The sequence below is a fragment of the Siphateles boraxobius genome, unplaced genomic scaffold, assembly GCF_051911475.1.
Source record: "Siphateles boraxobius isolate OS27281-9 unplaced genomic scaffold, OSU_SipBor_1 13, whole genome shotgun sequence".
Classification (NCBI taxonomy): domain Eukaryota; kingdom Metazoa; phylum Chordata; class Actinopteri; order Cypriniformes; family Leuciscidae; genus Siphateles; species Siphateles boraxobius.
Window position 1 is genome coordinate 29,394,125 of NW_027508733.1, and position 7,670 is coordinate 29,401,794.

The following is a 7,670-nucleotide window of genomic DNA, read 5'->3' on the forward strand; positions in this document are numbered from 1 at the left end:
TAGTTGTAGGTGTAGAGCAGGAATTTCCCAACCACATTCCTGGAGCCCCAAACACTGCATGTTTTGCATGTTTAACGGCCTCAGGAACGTGGTTGGGAACCCCTGGTGTAAAGAAAGTAATGTCAACTACAAGTAATATCCCAATAAAGCAGCATCTATTTATGAGTTTATTAAATATATTCATATACACTTAATACGTTGTTATTATTGTTTTATGAGTATGAATAGCATCTAAGTGCAAAGAAAATACTGCCATTTTCACTTAGTGTAAATAAGATCTATCTCTATTTTCAGTTAGTGTAAATAGCATCTATTGCTAAGAAAATGCAGCATTGTTTTTACAGGTTTGCCAAGAAATATATGGTCTATTTTAGCTCAGAAGTTGCTAGAAGAAAACTATAATTTTCAGCAAAGCTGTCAAGTCTGTACTTCCTGATTCTACAACACAAGGGTTTGATGGTTTTGCTGAGCTTTTCGAAATAGTCACGAGAAACTGAGTAATTAAAGGGGTTCAAGTAAAATCTGTTTATAGCGTTTAGTTTCCGGCATAAAGTACTCCACACGTCTTCACTTGATAAATGTTTAAACCACCTGTCTATATGGAAAGTTTTATGTTTGTTTCATTTATCAACTGACCAAACTAGAGGAACACTTCATTTGCACGAAACCACACTGTATGTAGACCACAGACACAGAGCAGAAGTCACCAGTTTAAGTATGTAAGAACCAAATTATTTAGAACAATTAATATGCAAGCAAAAACTATATAAATAAGATACAAATATATATTTATTAATCGTTGTTCATGTGATTTGTACTCTAGCTCTATATGCCAATTTCTTTAACATACAAATACACACACACACACACATAAAGTAGCTCAAATTTTCGTTTGTAAAAAGTTGCTCTAATGCACAGAAACCACATTGGCCTCTGGTTTACTGCAAGCATGAACATCTCAGAGCAGCGGCAAGAAAAAAATATAAAAAGATAAAAGGTCTATAGAGACAATTATATCAGAGAACAGCACTGTATTAATATATACAACACTGTATATATTTACATTAAACACCAGAAAAAAACACTAATTTTGTTCATTAATGGGATCTTGCTTTACATTGGCATTGATTTGAGAAGCATTAAAAGTATAACAAAAACAATTTATTTTAGTTTAATAAATAAATTCATATGCAATTTTGATTTATAATGGATAATACTTCATACAGCTTTTACGGGCTGAAGAAAAGAGTAGGTGGTCTGATCCTGGCAAGGCCGGTTTCGTCTCGAGCGCTAAAATAATGTGGGTTAGTGCAGGTTAAACTTAAAATAATATATTAAAAATAATTAAGATAATTTATTTAAGAAGTATCTTACCTGCGAATCATTTGTGTTTTGAGTTGCAGTATTTTGAGTTTTCTTTGAAGTATTTTTAGATCTTCTAATTGCATCAATGCAGCTCTTTACTAAACCTGAAACAACAGTGAATACACATCACTGAGACACTTCTCGACAGTTTAAACTAAGAGCAGATATTATATGGCTGAATTTGTGTATTGATTTAGAGTTTCTCTCTGTAGTAAATTCAATGAAATTTTACACACCTATCACTGCAATGATCAGAAGCACATTCAGCAGGACAGATATGATGATGGTCATATTTCTCCATGATATCTGGTGTTGTGGAGCGTCTGTAATATTCTTTTGGACAAAGTCTGTAAAAGGTTTGTAGTTCAATCATTATTCAGTGTCAGTCTTTAACATAACAATGAAACTGTTATTAGTTCTTCATTCAGTATATTCAATATGGAATCCATCATGTGGTTTATAAAGACATGATATAATAAAATAACTTACCGTTGATGTAGATTTTGGTGCCGTTGTTGAATTTTAGTGGTTCACTAGTTTTCACACAATAATAAACTACTAATTCATCAATGGTGATATTTTTGATGAACAGACGACTGTTAGTTTTCACTGAGTATTTGTGTTTAAAGCTGCTGTTTTCATATTTACCTACTTCATATTGAGCTCCTTCATTAGTATGTGTATGTGTTCCTTTTTCACATCTGGGAAGCCAGAAGTTTACTGAGAGTGACAGTTCTCCCCTTATTAGACATTCTCTGATAGTATTTACCTTGTGTTTTTAAAGCACACGCAGTGAACAAACAAGGTTCACAACAAAACGGAAATGCAACTGGGTTTTATTCTGTACATTTATGGCCAATGAAGTCAATATAGTCTATGTTTTTACTTTATTGTCAGTAAAAGTTTTTTTTAAATCGTGGTTTTCTTGCTCAACACTGCTCTCTTGTGGTCAGGAGGCATTTCCTTTGTGCTGTGGATTCATTTCTTTGTTTCAACAGAAGTAAAAAGAATTCCAAAAGCATAGAACAAAGCCATCAGGAAACATGAAAACATTATTTCTGGACACATATTTCTGATTCTAGGACATATTATGAAAATGATAATCTCACATGCATAATTGGGTATTATGTTTTTTTTTATATTAATTGCCCCTAAACAGCACATGATGAATAAATCAATATCAAGCTCTCAGTCGCACTGTTGGCCTGAATATCAGCACATATTCATAATTATAAGCATATTTATAAGCTTTATACATTAACCTAGTTGAAGACGTGTAGTGTTACTTTATATTTTCATGTAAGATATCAGTGTTTGTGTTGAGTCTTGAGGTTGTTCGAAATCCATATCTTGAAGATTTTGTAGGTCTGTACGTTGAAGTCGTCTCCGTTTCTTGCATGAACAAACACCTTTAATAGTCCTTAAAAGTGAAATCAGATTAAATTAGTAGTTCAGACAAAAACATTATTTTATTCACCCACATTTCATGGTTTTGTTCTTTCTGTAACATAACAATTGTAGTCACTATAAAGAGCTGTATCTGCAAGAGCTGTTAAAATATTCTTTAAAAAATGTAAAATAGCATACAGATATTATAGTGAGAATTCAAGAGCACAATGTCCACGTTTGGAGACATACATGTATAATTTCAGCAAAGAGCTCACCTATCGTGATGATGATCAGAACAGCATTCAAGAGCAGATATGAAGATAATAATCTGCCGATGTGTCTGATTCTTCTCAATGTTCTTCACCGCTGTATGATTCTGGATCTCTGGAGCTGGTACTGTGTAATCATTGAAGGGGTTTAATATTAATATTGAATATTATTTGTCTAACAGTGATTAAGTGTTTAGCTTGATGATCACCGTATGTTCACTCACCAATGATGTGTAGTCTGGTGCCGTCGCTGTATTTTGGATGAGCGTCTGTGGTCACACAGTAATAATCTCCTAAATCATCAATAGTGACATTATTTACGAACAGGCGATGATTACTTTGCACTGAATATTTCTGGATAAAAAATTTACTGTAGTGAAAAGCTGAAGTTGTGGAAGAGAGCAATATCAGAACCGGAGAATCTGGAAGTTTCAGTAAAAACCAATAAACCTCATTACATCAAAATCACAGTTTATAGTCACATTTTGACCCAAATCTGTTAGTTGATCTGTTAAAGTCTCCGCAGCTTCACACCATATGAGCAGATCTGTGAAATAAAGACCACACACACATAATATGGATTATTATTATGTCATTAAACATTATAAATGATCTTACACAATAAAATTTTCATAAAGTACAATTAACTCACAGAGGTAAAGCTGCACAATCTTCATGATAAAACACGTCTTTCTTTCACACGACTGTAGAGATGTAACTTTACCTCAGAGCTTTCAGAAGAATAGGGTGATGTAACCAGTCAAGAGGAAGTTAAAGGCAGGTTTGCTCTGGCCACACGTTTAGTTTTGTTGTCTATTTATTTAATATTCAACCATTGACCTATACATCATTTCTTGTCTTTAAAGCAAAATATTTATCTCTAATTCACTGCAGCAAAATTACCCAAGACACAGATAACAGCCCAGTTTTCTTTTTTTCAGTGTCAAACACAAATATGATGTTTTCTTCAACTGTATTCTCGTTGTAACTCATGATTATTAACTCATAAGTTTAGATGAGGTTTTTAGTTTCTGTCTCTTGACACCATAAACAATATTTATCCTCGAGGCGAGTGAGTACTCTATGTATTTTAATTAATCTGGATTGAATTTATTTTTGTGTAGTACTTAGTACTTCTTTTAAACTAGAAAAGAGAAGGAAGTGTGAAACTTATTTCTAACATTTGTTATACAATTTATTAATCTTTGTTATACAATTTATAATATTGTAATTAAAGTTAATACAAATTCAGCTGTTCATTGTTAGTTCATGTTAGCTCAGGTTCATTAAATAATATTAACAGATACAGATTGTGTTTTTAATAATGTAATTCAATAAACTTCAATAAAAATTAAATTAACATGAACTAAAATTAATAACTGCTGTAGAAGTATTTCTTTTTTTATTGTTAGTTCATGATAACTAATGAGGTTAACGTTAACAAATGATCATAATTGTAAAGTGTTATCATGATGTTTCATGTCATGTTCACTTGGTTAAAGTTTAAACCACTTGATGCAAGCGAATGTGTGTGAGTGTGTGTGATCGTGTTGTTCATCAAGTGACCAAACCAGTGGAACATTCATTTGCACAAAACCACGCTTGTGTTAACCACAAAAAAAAAAAACTGTGCAGAAGTTAGATGTTTTTAAATATGTGGAAAAATATTTAAAACAATTAATATGCATGCAAAAAATATCTTTAGATTTATTGACTTTTTTTTACTTTAAGCTTTGTCAAATCTCTGTAAAAATAAATAAACTAGCAGAAAATGTAATGATTTAAAAAAAAGTTATATGTGATGTGTGATTTAATATCAAGAATAACTACATTTTTTGCTGATAAAAAAAAAACCTGCTTCAGTCCCAAGAAAGCTCATTTGTCATGTGGTTAACAACTTTTACTGCTGAACATGTCAGTGCACTTATAACAGAGAGAGAAAAAACATTATATTACTATATATAAGCAAGATCTCCACTTAAAACAGTACCAGCAGAAAGTGTTACTTTAATACAAAGCAGCAAACCCTGCTAAAACGCATATTAATACAAATTATATATGGAAATTATAAATTAAAATTCACACATATAAAACATAATAACAATCCATTTTAGTTTGTAAAAAAAAAAGCATATGTAGGGACACTTTGTATTCATAATGAGTATCACATCCTACATTGGCTGTAGACAGTAGTGCTCTGCTCCTGACTAGACCTGGTGTTACTGGAGCACATGAAGAAATCAACTTCAGCACACTGAAAGAGGAACATATTATATATGAATGGACATATACAGTATTTTAGACATAATGTACAGTCAGCTGGTCATAAACATTTCAGATCATTTAATGAATCTTGTGCATGCAGATTGAAGTTGCACTGTAAGAATCACCAGGATAATAGAAGACAAAATAAGATAACATATATTAATATTGAAGATCTTACCTGTGGATTATTTGAGTTTTGAGCTGCAGATTTTCCAGTTGCATCAATGAAGCTCTTCACCATACCTGAAACAACACTGAATATGAAACATCTCTGAATACACACATTGTAACAGTTTAAGAGCTGATTCACAGAGAATGTGTTTTACTGTGAAAAATGTGAGATGCAGAAAAAAGTGTCGAGAGAGATGTGGTTTTTTAAAGTTTTTAGGCATTTTTATAATGACATGTCTCGCACGAGACGCTGAAAAGGAAGACAGACGTGAGCGCAGCGGTTAAACAAGTTTAGTGTGTGTTTACATAAAAAATAAAAACACAAAAGTATTGCAGTGGAATAGAAAAACACGTTCTGTGTGAACCGGATACATTTTGTAGATCTAGAGTTTGTCTCCTTGTAGTTCACTGACACTTTTACTGTAGTAAAACAAGAACAAACCTATTAATGCAATGATCAGAAGCACATTCAGCAGGACAGATATGATGATGGTCATATTTCTCCATGATATCTGGTGTTGTGGAGCGTCTGTAATATTCTTTTGGACAAAGTCTGTAAAAGGTTTGCAGTTCAATCATTATTCAGTGTCAGTCTTTAACAGAACAATGAAACTGTTATTAGTTCTTCATTCAGTATATTCAATATGGAATCCATCATGTGGTTTATAAAGACATGATATAATAAAATAACTTACCGCTGATGTAGATTTTGGTGCCGTTGTTGAATTTTAGTGGTTCACTAGTTTTCACACAATAATAAACTCCTAATTCATCAATGGTGATGTTTTTGATGAACAGACGACTGTTAGTTTTCACTGAGTATTTGTGTATAAAGCTGCTGTTTTCATGTTTACCTCCTTCATATGTGCTGCTGTAAGTGCGTAAGATAAACACTGGAGGATCCGGTAATTTCTGTTTGTACCAGTAAATCTCCTCTATATCAAGATCACAGGTTATATTCACATCAGATCCTAAAGTTACTGGTATGTTTGTTAGACTCTCTGTGGCTTGATACAACATGAACAGATCTATGACAGAAAGAAAAACACATTGATTAAGATATAAAATCAAAATAAATCTGACTCAATCAAATGTGAATGAGAAACTCACAGATCTGCAGCTGTATGATCTTCATGATCTGATCCAGATGAATAATATCTGCTATGATCATTCAAACATCTTGTACTGTGAGCGGAAACACAAACCTCGACCACACAGAGTAAAGGGGAAGTCAGAGCTGCTTCTCTGAGAACATCATCATTCTTAGTGCTTTAAATCAACAAGTATAGAAGATACAGTGTGTGTAAATATGCCAGTGTGTTTTATTTGAATATGCAGATGTGTGAATGTTGATTTACTCCTCAAAAAACACATAACTTTCATATAACTATATAAAATTGTATGCATTTATGTATTGCTATACCAGCACCACAGGGCTGTTCCATAAAACAAGATTAGGATACAAGCCAGGCTTATTTTGGTTAGTCAGACTTATTGTCAGTTGATTCTGTTTCATAAAGCAAACTTAAAATAGTTCAAACTCAGTTACTCTGGCAATTTATGCTGGGAAACTAACCTGGTCCAGGACAGGCTAACTGCCTGTTACACAGATCCTCTAACACTGACCAACAGGAACACAATGATATTACCACTGACACGCTGTCATACCATTATTGGACTTTAACCACTAGTCCAAAAATAAATACACAGTATACAGAAAATCAACTTAAATGAGGCTACGAAGGTAAATGAGACAATACAGACCTACAAGCGTATTAAATTATATTTTATATTAAATGTTTGTTAATGTTGATATATTTTTTTACATAAACAATTGACCCTTCGCAAAGACCCGCCCCCCTTAGTTACTGTCGCTATGTCCGACAAGCTACGCCGCTCTCACGCAGAAACACAATGTTCTCACGCAGTGAAAAATACATCGCGGATCAGAGAGGAGAGTGACAATACACTGACAGACAGGACAGACCAGGTTACTTTTCGGTTACTTTTGATATTAAACATATTAAACAAAGTCTCACCTTTCAAATTTGGTCATTTTTAAAAAGAAATTTAAACAATAAATACCGTTTTGTGGCTCTTTAATGTGTCGTGACAGATCGCTGTAGAGCCTCAGTTAAAGCTGCTCGTGAACCGATCATCTCTTCCTTCTAGTTCATTTATAGCATCAAAAAAACATGAATGAAAATAAGA

At 33.0% G+C, this 7,670-nt stretch overlaps 1 long non-coding RNA gene across 1 annotated transcript; it reads right to left on the reverse strand.

Annotated features, from left to right (window-relative positions):
- Positions 1 to 5,145: 5,145 nt before the first annotated feature.
- On the reverse strand, positions 5,146 to 5,966 carry LOC143735643 (uncharacterized). Its single transcript, XR_013203274.1, has 3 exons — positions 5,902 to 5,966; positions 5,467 to 5,531; positions 5,146 to 5,277 (listed from the first exon to the last, which is right to left on the reverse strand). It is a non-coding gene; the product is annotated as an uncharacterized LOC143735643 (long non-coding RNA).
- Between the last annotated feature and the right edge of the window lie 1,704 nt (positions 5,967 to 7,670).